General features: G+C 31.0%; 2 long non-coding RNA genes across 2 annotated transcripts; one reads left to right on the forward strand and one right to left on the reverse strand.

Annotated features, from left to right (window-relative positions):
- The first annotated feature begins 31 nt into the window (after nt 1-31).
- Nucleotides 32-7,020, forward strand: LOC117132117. Its single transcript, XR_004455615.1, has 2 exons — nt 32-5,972; nt 6,066-7,020. It is a non-coding gene; the product is annotated as an uncharacterized LOC117132117 (long non-coding RNA).
- A 3,302-nt stretch (nt 7,021-10,322) lies between these two features.
- On the reverse strand, nt 10,323-14,544 carry LOC117132169. Its single transcript, XR_004455693.1, has 2 exons — nt 11,437-14,544; nt 10,323-11,076 (listed from the first exon to the last, which is right to left on the reverse strand). It is a non-coding gene; the product is annotated as an uncharacterized LOC117132169 (long non-coding RNA).
- Between the last annotated feature and the right edge of the window lie 331 nt (nt 14,545-14,875).

The raw sequence follows: 14,875 nt of genomic DNA on the forward strand, positions 1-14,875 counted from the left end.
CGATTGTTCAGACCTCGAATTGTAGAATTTTGATGGATTTCACCAAGTTGCATATTGCGTTGTGTGTTGCTATCTGGATGGTCAGTTTTTTCGAACCGATCTATTATAGTTTCCACCTTTGTATGACCAAACGAGAAAATTTTTCCACTAGGTGAAAACAGAATAATAGCAACACGAGCATTACAAAGTGTGCAAAGCTCATTAGCTTTTTTGAAAAGACCATTTTTTCTTTTACAAAACGTAACTTGAAGATTTTTTTCTTTCTCTATTTTAACCATTTTTGTTTTTTGACGACCTTTGGTCTTTCTCATTGTTTCTCTATATTGATAACTGGAAAAATAAAATATTGGATGGTGTTTGTATGATGATGACTTTGTATATTTATAGCTAAATATCATATACCGGCAGTTAATGTTTGTAGTTATCTAAAAGTAATTTTAATTCAATTTTTGTAGGTCTTATATTTGAATATCAATTTACCATTTTGATACATTTGAATTTCTTTATATTCCATCAAAATAAGGTATGAAATTCATATATATATTTGACTCTAATATTTTCATTTAATTTGTGATATGTATCATAATCTGCTATATTTGACTATTTATGATATTTATATTTTTTATACATATAACAACGTCATTATAACTAGTAGATATATCACAGTGTATAAATGTTATAAAAATTATAATACTTGACAAATTATGAAACTAGACATGTGTATCAATTGACCCTCAAAAGCTTTAACATTAGAAGAAAATATTAAACTTAAAAGTACACTATTATATTCTCCTATACTTTTTTATAAAAGAAAATTTAAGGATAAGTATATATGCTTGTATTGCATGCTCTTATATTTATGCTAATAGAGACATCATACAGTGTATAGGCTCCTTATATTTACAGTGTTTAATAGAGACATCATACAGTGTATAGTTACATTCTTCACATATATATGCGGCCTCAGGTCCAAATAAACCACCATTACAACATCCACAAAAAAACTGCACCTATAAACACTTCAAATCACCCCATCTAATTACTGAAATATACTCATCTTCAACATTTGGAAAATACATATGAAGTCTATGTCAGATAACAACACTTCCTAACATATACATTAACACATTTTCATATCCCGTGCAAAACACAGATCTCCCCCAATTTATATTTGCATAACAATATTCTATGTCATCATAACTAATAAATATATCAAAGTGTATAAATGTTAGTAAGAAAAATTATAATACTTCACAAAATATGAGACCAGACATGTGTACTAATTGAAAAAAAGCTTTAGCATTTTTTAAAAAATATATTAAACTAAAAAGTTGGCGATTATATTCTCCGATAATCTTTTTTATAAAATAATATTAAGGATCTGTATGTTTGCTATGTATTATATTTTATTATATTTTTTCTAATAGAAATATAAACGTTTATAAATGGCTCCTTATCCCTATAATGACAGCAAATAATCGAATAAGTGAACACAGTCTTATATTAAAATCTATTTATATAATAGAAAATGTTACAACATCATTCTTAAAAGAAGAAGAAAAACACTACAGAGTAAATTGAGCAAAAATATTATCATAACATAATTCTAAATAAACAAAAGAAAAAAAAACACATCAACATAACAAAGAAGAAATGAGGAAATCTGCAAAAGATGATAAACACATAATAATAATACTTAGAAGAGATGAAGATAACTTAAAACAGGATATTGTCTAAAGACTTCACTTGTATCACATCAGAAATGATTAATATTTAATCAGATCTAGGGTGAGGAGGATGGCCATCATGATGTTCATTTCCATATTCGTTTTCTTCTTGGGAACTTGAATTTTGGTTTTCATTTGGATTAGGCTCTAGAATGTAATTGTATGTGGAACAAATCCCTCCGCATGACTTTAGTTTCCAAATGGTAATGGATGATTAGGGAGAGCCATGTTATGGTTGTAGAACACATTCATGTCCACTATTCTTCTTTGATATTAATACCACCATTAACCCCAATACGAGCATTACTAGAGCTTCCCACATAGAAGCTTGGATGAGAAAGCATGTTTGAAAGCTTTTGAAAGCTTCGTGTGTCACTTGTTTTCTCAAATTTTCATGTTTACCTTTGAATTCTTTGGCTTGACCTAAGTTCCCAATGGATTCTTTTAACCAATTCTCAGACATTTTATATTTTGTTTCCTTATTTTCTTCAATTCTTCATTCATTTTTGCTCTGATTCTAGTTGGTTTATCATTTGCAAATATAAAAACTCTTATTTTAATTTTTTTTGTGTGTGTAAAACCCTAGTTGGTAATACCTCAAATTATTCAACACAAATAGACAAGAATATCAATTATTGCATCAAAGTGTACACCATATTATTAGCATTTATTTTGCCAATTTATGAGTATATCTACTCTAAACATGGAGAAATATGTATTTTATATATTATATACATTAATTAATTATGACAACTAATATAATCATAAATATTGAAAAATGAATACAACTGTGTAAATTAAGCCTTTATATTTTCTCAAACTTAATAATATTTTGGAATAACTTAAATTATGCAACAGAACTTTGTATTGAGGCATGTGTACCAATCCCGGCCATCATGATGATGTTCATTTCCATATTCATTTTCTTCTTTGGAAGTCGGATTTTGGTTTTCATTTGGATGAGGCTCTGGAATGTAATTGTAGCATGGAATAAATCCCTCAGCATACCTATAGCTTCAAGAACTTAAAATTGTTTAGAAAATACAATATCATAAATCAAGCATAACAGTGCTGATCAGACTGATCAAGCAGTGAAGATTTTTGGTTTTCACTGCTTGATCAGTCTGATCAGCACTGTTAGAGCATCTGCATTGAAGGTTCAATGCAGAAGTTCACACATTTTCCCAAAAAAAAAATATTAAAATATTTTATTTTTGGTGAACTTAGCTCTTGCAGGGTCACTGGGAGTATCACGGGCCTCACGCCATGTGGCGGCCCGTGATTGGTCCGCTTAATTTTTTTTTTTTTTTTAAAAGAAATCAAACAGAAAAGTTAAAAAAAAAATAATAAAAAATTAAAGTTATGAACCTCCCTTAAGGTTCATTGATGCTGATGCCCTTATGCTTGATTTATGATATTGTCTTTTCTAAACATATTTAAGTTCTTGAAGCATCGATGTACACTTCGATCAAAAAAGGAAGAAGCATTCGATGTACACTTCTTTATCATATAGTACGCGCATACAATATTATATTCTCCAATACTTTTCTTATGGGGATATATATATATATGCTATGTATTATATGTTATTATATTTGGGCTATTTTGAAAATATATCATATATTTTGTTTCTTGGAGCTGCATCTCTTGACGTCTCGTCTTATGATTTCTTGTGTTCAAAAGGTTCACAAGCAAGGAAGCCTGATGGGTAGAGCTATTGACCTATTCCAACTATAAAATGATCTCCTCTCCGAGATAGAATGCATGTTCAATATGGAAGGACTTCTCCGAGAACACTAAAAAGGGTGGAGGATCTTTGTACACCGATAGTGAGAACGATATGATGGTTGTTTTTCTCTGATTCTAGTTGGTTTATCATCTGCAAATATAAAAACTCTTATTTATTTGATTTTTTGTGTGTAAAAGCATAGTTGGTTATCTCATATTATTTTTAAATAGAGCAAATTAGCTGAATATACTAAACAAAGTCAACAAAAAATAACTATACTGAGAGTGTTTAAAATAACTCAACACAAGTCAACAAAAAAATATCAATTATTGCATCAAAGTATACACCATATTATTAGCATTTATTTTCCATGTTATGAGTATATATACTCTAAATATGGAGAAATATGTATTTTATATAGTATATACATTAATTATGACAGGTATTATAATCATAAATATTGAAAAATGAATAGCACTGTGTAAATTAAGGCTTTTATATTTTCTCAAACTTAATAATATTTTTGAATAACACAATAAATTTTCCTAAGTAAGATGATTATTCAGATTTCAAATTGTAGATATTTGATGGATTTCATCAAGTTTGATGTTGAGGAGTGGGCTGAGAGGTGGATTGTCAATGTTTTCGGTCGATTTGTTATAGTTTCCAGCTTTCGATGACCAAAAGAATAGATTTGTTCACTAGGTGAAAACACAATAACAGAGATATGACCGTCTCACCCAGCTCACTAGCTTTTTTTAAAACACCATTTTCTCTTAAGAATGTAACTTGATAGTTATTTTTACTCCATTTGGACAATTTTTATTTTTTGACAACCTTTAATTTTTGCAAAAATAAAATATTGTTTGGTGTTTGAATATCAATTCACTATTTTGATACAATATCTTTATATATATAAGCTATGAAATTCATATTTATTTGACTATATATATTATTTTCATTTAATTTGTTACAATGTATCATAATCTCATATTTTGGTTATTTATGATATTTTTATTTAAATAAAGATAGCAATGTCATTATTACTAATACTTGATTTGTAAGGGATCGTATTGCTCGATCAGAGAAAAATCAAAAAATGGACTGTAGGTGTGGAGAAAACTACTAAAGTCAAGGGATCTAGTGAGGAAATTCCATCGAGTTGAAGTCCAGAACGGTCGGAGAACATCATTCTGGTTTGACTCTTGGACGAAGTTCGATTGTTTAAAAGTTCTGTTGGGTGATCGGGGAGGGATTATGGGAATTAGCAATGATCTCACTGGGGCAGATGTTATCGTGCGACACCGTAGAAGACAACATCAGGTTTCTATTTTGAATGAGATTGCAGATGAGATTGAGAAACTCAAAAACAGAGAAGTGCAAGGAGAAGAGAAAATATCACATACGAGCACACCCCCGTATTTATTCTGAGTACATTTTGTTTTTTTTAGATATTAGAAATAATTAATCTATTTAAATATATAATTGCCATATTAGATCTACGTGTCGTACACCCCCGCACACATACGGAAGCTTCTTTGCATTTTTATTTCATAGTAATTTGTATCTTTATTTCTTTATACTTTTATAGTAATTGTTTCATTCGGCTGGTTTGTATTTGTGTGGATTTCTTTGTAATACAGCACCAATCCTTATTTTCCCCTCTCCCTCTCTTAATTAGTTTTTTTTTTTATCTCGGTTGTATAGTTTTAAAAATCATTTTTGTTATCTAATGTCATTGGCCCAATGATTTCTTTTCCTCTTCTTCTCCACCTAAGCAGAACATCTCTCCTCTCCACCTAAGCAGAGCTTGAAAATATTTGTCTAGCTTCCGGCTACATTCAGCGCAAGAGCATCCTGAAATTTTAGAAAGATATAATAGTATAGTTAGGGGTGAAAATATTTTAGGCCTCAATTAAAATATGAAATATACTATGGATTAGTGTATGTTGACATTACCTCTTATTTGGTCTTTTAGTTTATCTGATGCTGATGTACATAGACTTCTTCCTTATCTGATACTGGATTTTGCCATGCAGCCCCATGCAAATCCAGTTCTTTTATCGAGTAGAGTGAAGGAAAGTGGTGAGTTTGTAGATTATATTCTCCTGGACCCAGCCTGTTCACGTGTTATAGACATGGATAGGTTTCCAAGGGTCTTGCAAGGTCAAGAAATTTGCTCCCTTCGTTCATTCCCTCAACTTGCTGGTTTCAGTCTAACTGCTGCTTCAGAAAACTCTAATCTTGGATACACCTGTCCATTTGCGTATACAAGTCAAGTTTCTATCCACCAGCGTCACAAGGAATAAGGAGTATGCATATTCCATATCAGAATCCTTACAATGCGGGAGACAAACCTTCTCGTGCAGTAAACTTTGATGCACAAAATGAAGGGAAAACAGAAAGGTGGCGGCGACCTTAATATGAATGCTTCAACAAGAGGCTGTAGACTTCTTGGATTCTCCTTACATGTGGAGACACCTGCATCTAACCTGAGCAAAAGGATTTGCACAGAAGTAAAACCTATTCTTTATCATATCTTTGGTGTCTTGGAGCTGCATTTCTTGATATCTCTTCTTATAGTTTCTTGTGTTCAAAAGTTTCATAAGAAAGGAAGCCTTGTGCGGAGAGCTGTTGATCTATCCCACTAAACGGATACAATGATCTCCTTACAGAGCTTGAACGTTTGTTTAACATGGAAGGGCTTCTCAGGGACCCTGAAAAAGGATGGAGGTTCTTGTACACCGATAGTGAGGACGATATGATGGTCTTTGGCAATGATCCATGGCAGTAAGTCTGCCCTTATCTTTAAAGCTCAGTCAAGACCTGTTAGCTGCTAACTTGAAAATGATTTATTTGTGCTGTATGGACAGTGAATTCTGCAACGTGGTGTTGAAGATACATTTATATACGAAAGAGGAAGTTGAGAATGCGAATGGTGATAGCAAGAGTTGTTTAGCAGCTCTCATGATGGAAGCATCAAAGTCATCTTCTGTGAGCCAGCCTGATTCTTCTCCAACTGTAACTAGAGTTTGATTAACAAACCAGAAAGAAGCGGTTTTACCTTTTTGCTTTCAACTGTGTTTTGCTTACAAAAGGCATAAATTAAATATTTCACCTTGATCTTTGTCTTTCTCTTTGTTTGTTTGTGTTATTTCTGGTCTTCGTGTACTTCAATCGTTTTACTCTTAGAGAGTTTGTGAGTTTATGGGATGTGTGGACCGTAAGAGTTTGGTTGGATTGAGGTTTTCAGTTTGCTATTGATGTGCATGGCTTGAAGTTTTCAGTAAAATAAATTTATATTATATGTTTTTATTAAATTTCCTTTTTTTTTAAATGCTACAACATCATTCTTTTAAAAATAAATTAGATAAAAATGAGGATAACAACAATATAATTCTGAATAAGCAAAAGAAAGGAAAAATAAAAACTACAACATTGGATTTAGAAAAACACAACAACATAACAAGAAGAAATGAGGAGTTCTGGTAAAGAAGGTAAACACAACAGAGATGTGGATAAACTAGAACATGATTTTGTCTAAAAACTTCAACTGCATCACATTAGAAATATTTAATATTAGTCGGATCTAGGCTGAGGAGGATGGTCATCATTAGGATGTTCATTTCCTGATTACTTCGGATTAGGATGACTGGGGAGAGCCATGTTATGGTTGAATCCGGAGACAAATCCCTCAATGCGACTATAGTTTCCAAATGATGAAGGATGATCAGGGAGAACCATGTTATGGTTGCCAAAAGCATTCACGTTAACCATTCTCCTTTGCTCAAAGGGGTTCAAATTAGGGTCGATATTAATACCACCATCAACCCCAAAAGGAGTATTACTAGAGCTTCCCCCATAAAAGCCAGGATGAGGAAATGGTGTTGCTAGGAAGTTTTTGAAAGCTTCATATATCACTTGTTTCTTCAAATTTTCAAATTTACCTTTGAATTCTTTGGCTTGACTTTCCTTCAATGGATTCTTTCAACCAAATCTCAGGTATTTTGAATTCTTTTCTTAGTTTTGTCAACTATTCACTCATTTTTTGCTCAGATTCTAGGTTGTTCATCACCTGCATCAACAAGAATGGCCATCATGAGGATGTTCATTTCCAGATTCATTCGTATTATGATGACTGGTGAGAACCATGTTATGGTTGAATCCAGGGACAAATTCCTCAACACGACTATAGTTTCCAACTGGTAAAGGATGATTGGGGAGAACCATGTTATGGTTGTCGAAAGCATTAATGTTGTTAATTCTCCTTTTCTCAAGTAATAGCACTACAAGAAAACAGCGACATACTGAGGGAAAATATCGTCGGTATGTCGTCGGAATAACGCTATTCCGACGACATACCGACGAAAAAAGTCCTCGGAAATAACTCCTCGGAATTTCATTTTTCCTCGGAAATTCCTCGGAAATTTCCGACGGAATTCCGAGGAAACGAATTTCCGAGGAAATTCCGAGGACCACATGTTCGTCGGAATTTCCTCGGAATATTCCGAGGAAGATGTCGTCGGAATATCCCGAGGGATACACTTCCTCGGAATATTTCCAAAATTAAAAAAAAAAATATAAATTTATTTTTTTAAATTGAAATTCGAAAATATAAAATTAAAATTGAAATAGAAAATATATTTAAAATACAAAAAAATAAAATAGTTTTTATAAATAAAAAAAATGTTTTATAAATACAAAATTAGTTATAATAAATATAAATATTTTTATAAATATGAAATCATCTTTTTATAAATACAAAATAGTTTTTATAAATACAAAAAAAACTAAAATAGTTTTTATAAATAAAAAAATGTTTTATAAATACAAAATTAGTTATAATAAATATAAATATTTTTATAAATATGAAATCATCTTTTTATAAATACAAAATAGTTTTTATAAATACAAAAAATAATAAAATAGTGTTTATAAATCAAAAAAATGTTTTATAAATACAAAATTAGTTTTAATAAATATAAATATTTTTATAAATATGAAATCATCTTTTTATAAATACAAAATAGTTTTTATAAATACAAAAAATAATAAAATAGTGTTTATAATAAAAAAAATGTTTTATAAATACAAAATTAGTTTTAATAAATATAAAATAGTATAAAAATTAAAAAAATAGTTTAAATAAATCACAAAAACGGTTAATAATTACAAAAAATAGTTTTAAAAATATTTAAAATGTTAAATAATTACAAAAAATAGTTTTCATAATATTAAAAATGTTTAATAAATATAGAAATTTATATTTTTTATATAAAATACATAAAACGTTTTATAACCACAAAAAAATGATTTTAAATATTATATATATGATTTTTAATCTTAAAAAGTTTTATAGATTTTAAAAATGTTTAATAAATATATAAATGAATTTAAAATGCAAAAAATAGATTTTATATACAAAAAACGTTTTCAATATATATATATAATTACAAATTCGATTTTTATAACCACAAAATTAATAAAAACTAAAAAAAAAAATTCAAATCAAGTGATACAAATCAAATCTACCATTCACCCTAACAAAATCTATAAATCTACCATTCACCCTAACAAAATCTATAAATCTCATTCCAAAATCATCAAATCTACTTAAAAACCATACAAATCTAACCTAAAAGAGTGGGATAGGGTTCATACATGAGGATTAGGGTGGAAATCGCGAGGGAGAAGAGAGAAAGCGCCGCAAATCGCAAGGGAGAAGAGAGGAGTCGACGAAATCGCAGGAGAAAGAGAGATTGCGGCGGAGAGAAATGGGGAAGAAGGTCGGGCTCGACCTAATAAAATGAGGGGTCCGACGGAAATTATCCGTCGGAATTTCCTCGGAAATATTTACTATATCCGTCGGAATTTCCTCGGAAATCATTAATTCAATTTTCGCGAAATATTTGGCGGCTTGGTTTACCCGGTTAAATGAAAATATTCCGAGGAACCAGGTTTCCTCGGAATTTCCTCGGAATTTACCGAGGAAATTCCGAGGAACCAGGGTTTGGGGTTTCAAAACATCGATTATTTTCGCCGTATTTCATTTCTTATACAATTATAATGCATACCATTGAGGATTCTTTGTATAGATGATCATAAACCATGAAATAACAAAATTTCAAAAATAATTGTAAGTATTCTCTTTACCGTTTGTTAAAGTGTATAAGTGTTTCTCTTATGTTGTGTGGTTTTCGTTCATGCAATCGTAAAAGTGTTTGTTATTGGGTAAAACACCAAAGTTTGACTTCATAATCTGGTTAAGACACTTAATGAAGGTTATATACGTGTTATTCAATCCGTAAAACGTTGTTTTCGGTTTAAAACCCCAAGTTCCTCGGAATTTCCTCGGAATTTTCCGAGGGAATTCCGAGGAAAACTCTATCGTCGTCGGAATTTCCTCGGAAAATTCCGAGGAAATTCCGAGGAAAAGGAATGTATAATCAAATCCCTAAATCGACAAGATCTATTCCGAGGAAATTCCGAGGAAAACCTTTCTGCCCTCGGAATTTCCTCGGAATTTTTAAAATCCCCCCAACGGTTCTCTAACGTCTATAATATTTCCTCGGAATTCATCGGTTTTTTCCTAGGAATACTATTTTCCTCGGTATTCCGTCGGAATATTCCGACGAACTGAATTTTCCTTGGTATTCCGTCGGAATATTCCGACGAACTGAATTTTCCTCGGAATTCCGTCGGTATATTCCGAGGAAATTCCGAGGAAGCCAAATTTTGTGTTTCCTCGGAATTGCCTCGGAAATTCCTCGGTATATTCCGAGGAATTCATTTTCCGTCGGAACGTCCGTCAGAATACCGCTGTTTTCTTGTAGTGTAGTCGTGTTGAGGGAAAACCAAGTTATGGCTTGAAGTTTTCTATAAGATAAGTTTATAATTCTATGTTTTTATTAAACTGCTTTTTGAAAGAAAATACTACAACATATTCTTAAATATACATATATATATATATATTTATATTTATATAAAGATGAGGATAACAACATAATTCTGAGTAAGCAAAAGAAAGGAAAAAAATAACAACATTGTATTAAAAACACACACAACAACATACCAAGAAGAAATAAGGAATTCTGCTAAAGAAGAAAAACACAACATACATAGGAGAGATGAGGATAAAATAGAACATGCTTTTGTCTAAAGACTTCAACTGTATCTTATTAGAGATGATTAATATTAATCTGATCTAGGCTGAGGAGGATGTCCATCATGAGGATGTTTATTTCCAGATTCATTCGGATTAGGATGACTGGGGAGAGCCATGTTATGGTTGAATCCGGGGACAAATGGTGAAGGATGATTGGAGAGAACCATGTTATGGTTGTCGAAAACATTCACGTTACCATCAACCCCAAAAGGAGCATTACTAGAGCTTCCCCCATAAAAGCCAGGCTGAGGAAATGGTGTTGCTTGGAAGCTTTTGAAAGCTTCATATATCACTTGTTTCTTCAAGTTTTCAAGTTTACCTTTGAATTCTTTGGCTTGACCTAAGTCAAGTCCTCCAATGGATTCTTTCAACCAAATCTCAGGTAATTTGGATTTTTTTCTTAGTTTCTTCAACTCTTCATTTGTTTTTTGCTCAGATTCTACGTTCTTCATCACCTGCATATATAAAAACTTATTTAGTTTCTTTTTTGTAACACCCTAGTTGGTAATATCTCAAATTATTTTTCAATGAACATAAACATATATACCTACACTAAAAATTAATACTGCAGAAATATGTCAACAAGAATATCGCTTAGGGCATCAAATTATACATCATATTATTAGCATTTATTTTCCATATTATGAGTATATCAACTCTAAATATGGAGAAATATGTATTTTATACAGTATATACGTTATTTATGACAGCTAATAAGAATAAATATTAAAAAATATATATAACTGCGTAGATTATGGCTTTTATAATTTTCTCAAACATAACAATATTTCTGAATAATAATACAAAAAACTTACCTCAGTAAGACGATTGTTCAGACCTCGAATTGTAGAATTTTGATGGATTTCACCAAGTTGCATATTGCTTTGTGTGTTGCTATCTGGATGGTCAGTTTTTTTGAACCGATCTATTATAGTTTCCACCTTTGTATGACCAAACGAGAAAATTTTTCCACTAGGTGAAAACAGAATAATAGCAACACGAGCATTACAAAGTGTGCAAAGTTCATTAGCTTTTTTGAAAAGACCATTTTTTCTTTTACAAAACGTAACTTGAAGATTTTTTTCTTTTTCTATTTTAACCATTTTTGTTTTTAGACGACCTTTGGTCTTTCTCATTGTTTCTCTATATTGATAACTGGAAAAATAAAATATTGGATGGTGTTTGTATGATGATGACTTTGTATATTTATAGCTAAATATCATATACCAGCAGTTAATGTTTGAAGTTATCTAAAAGTAATTTTAATTCAATTTTTGTAGGTCTTATATTTGAATATCAATTTACCATTTTGATACATTTGACTTTCTTTACATTCCATCAAAAATAAGGTATGAAATTCTTATATATTTGACTCTAATATTTTCATTTAATTTGTGATATGTATCATAATCTACTATATTTGACTAATTATGATATTTATATTTTTTATAAAGATAACAACGTCATTATAACTAGTAGATATATCACAGTGTATAAATGTTATAAAAATTATAATATTTGACAAAGTATGAAACTAGACATGTGTACCAATTGACCCTCAAAAGCTTTAACATTAGAAGAAAATATTAAACTTAAAAGTACACTATTATATTCTCCTATACTTTTTATAAAAGAAAATTTAAGGATAAGTATATATGCTTGTATTGCATGCTCTTATATTTATGCTAATAGAGACATCATACAATGTATAGGCTCCTTATATTTACAGTGACTAACGATAATTGAAAAAGTGCACATCATCGTATTTCAAAATTCATTTATATAAGTAGATAAAGTTTATAATTTACTTGAACAAAAATAATAATTATTATTAATTAGTTAAATAGAGTATTGAATTTTATCGAACAAAATCATTTACTAGCTAATAAGTGAATGTGTGTTCGATTTTTTAGGTTGAAAACGATATGGAATGTTAAAAAGTGAAAATAAGACGTTTGAATCTTAAAAATATTATTGATAGTATTATGGAAGCCACCTCAGCTAGGGCATCCCTCATGTTGACAAGTAAGCATCCTAAACTTTAATCATTTAACGTTGTTTTCTGCCTGAGTTTGCATGCTGTGTGGGCTACGTTTTAAATGAACGGCCCACATAACAAACGGAACAAATGTTATATATGTAGGCGATGAGCCGACGAAGTCAGTGATTCCGAAGGTGTTACAAACCGTCGAACCATCATAACCAATGGTTTTTCAGAGTAATGCGTACACTTGATATCGATTATTGCATCAAAGTATACACCATATTATTTGCATTTATTTTCCATGTTATGAGTATATATACTCTAAATATGGAGAAATATGTATTTTATATAGTATATACATTAATTATGACCGGTACTATAATCATAAATATTGAAAAATGAATAGCACTGTGTAAATTAAGGCTTTTATATTTTCTCAAACTTAATAATATTTTTGAATAACACAATAAATTTTCCTAAGTAAGATGATTATTCAGATTCAAATTGTAGATATTTGATGGATTTCATCAAGTTTGATGTTGAGGAGTGGGCTGAGAGGTGGATTGTCAATGTTTTTGGTCGATTTGTTATAGTTTCCAGCTTTGGATGACCAAAAGAATAGATTTGTTCACTAGGTGAAAACACAATAACAGAGATATGACCGTCTCACCCAGCTCACTAGCTTTTTTTTAAACACCATTTTCTCTTAAGAATGTAACTTGATAGTTATTTTTACTCCATTTTGACAATTTTTATTTTTTGACAACGTTTACTTTTTCTCATAGTTCTCTACTGATAATTGCAAAAATAAAATATTGTTTGGTGTTTGAATATCAATTCACTATTTTGATACAATATATTTATATATATAAGCTATGAAATTCATATTTATTTGACTATATACATTATTTTCATTTAATTTGTTACAATGTATCATAATCTCATATTTTGGCTATTTATGATATTTTTATTTAAATAAAGATAGCAATGTCATTATTACTAATACTTGATTTGTAAGGGATCGTATTGCTTGATCAGAGAAAAATCAAACAATGGATTGTGGGTGTGGAGAAAACTACTAAATTTAAGGGATCTAGTGAGGAAATTCCATCGAGTTGAAGTCTAGAACGGTCGGAGAACATCATTCTGGTTTGACTCTTGGACGAAGTTCGATTGTTTAAAAGTTCTGTTGGGTGATCGGGGAGTGATTATGGGAATTAGCAATGATCTCACTGGGGCAGATGTTATCGTGCGACACCTGTAGAAGACAACATCAGGTTGCTATTTTGAATGAGACTGCAGATGAGATTGAGAAACTCAAAAACAGAGAAGTGCAAGGAGAAGAGAAAATATCACATACGAGCACACCCCCGTATTTATTCTGAGTACATTTTGTTTTTTTTTTAGATATTAGAAATAATTAATCTATTTAAATATATAATTGCCATATTAGATCTACGCGTCGTACACCCCCGCACACATACGGAAGCTTCTTTGCATTTTTATTTCATAGTAATTTGTATCTTTATTTCTTTATACTTTTATAGTAATTGTTTCATTCGGCTGGTTTGTATTTGTGTGGATTTCTTTGTAATACAGCACCAATCCTTATTTTTCCCTCTCCCTCTCTTAATTAGTTTTTTTTTTATCTCGGTTGTATAGTTTTAAAAATCATTTTTGTTATCTAATGTCATTGGCCCAATGATTTATTTTCCTCTTCTTCTCCACCTAAGCAGAACATCTCTCTTCTCCACCTAAGCAGAGCTTGAAAATATTTGTCTAGCTTCCGGCTACATTCAGCGCAAGAGCATCCTGAAATTTAAGAAAGATATAATAGTATAGTTAGGGGTGAATAGAATTTAGGCCTCAATTAAAATATGAAATCACTACAAGAAAACACAAGTTTTACGAGGGCAGTTTTCCTCGTTACTTCGTCGTAAAAGCAGTGTTACGACGAATTAGCGAGGAAACCCGTTTCGTCGTTATACGTTTGTCGTAACGCATATATCCTCGCTAATTCGTCGTAAGTTAGCGAGGAAATAATTTCGTCGTAAAAGCGAAGGAGGATATTTCGTCGTAAAGACCACGTAAAGATTCCACGTAAGGACGTCGTTAAGTTTCCTCGTAAATACCACGAAAAGCTTTCCTCGTAAAACCCACGTAAATAAATACTCGTAAAATTAACGTAAATACCTTGACAGCTTTCCACGTAAAGAAAACGTAAAAACCTTGATAGATTTCCACGTTATTTCCATGTAAATGTTTCCTCG

The sequence above is a fragment of the Brassica rapa genome, chromosome A02, assembly GCF_000309985.2.
Source record: "Brassica rapa cultivar Chiifu-401-42 chromosome A02, CAAS_Brap_v3.01, whole genome shotgun sequence".
Lineage (NCBI taxonomy): Eukaryota > Viridiplantae > Streptophyta > Magnoliopsida > Brassicales > Brassicaceae > Brassica > Brassica rapa.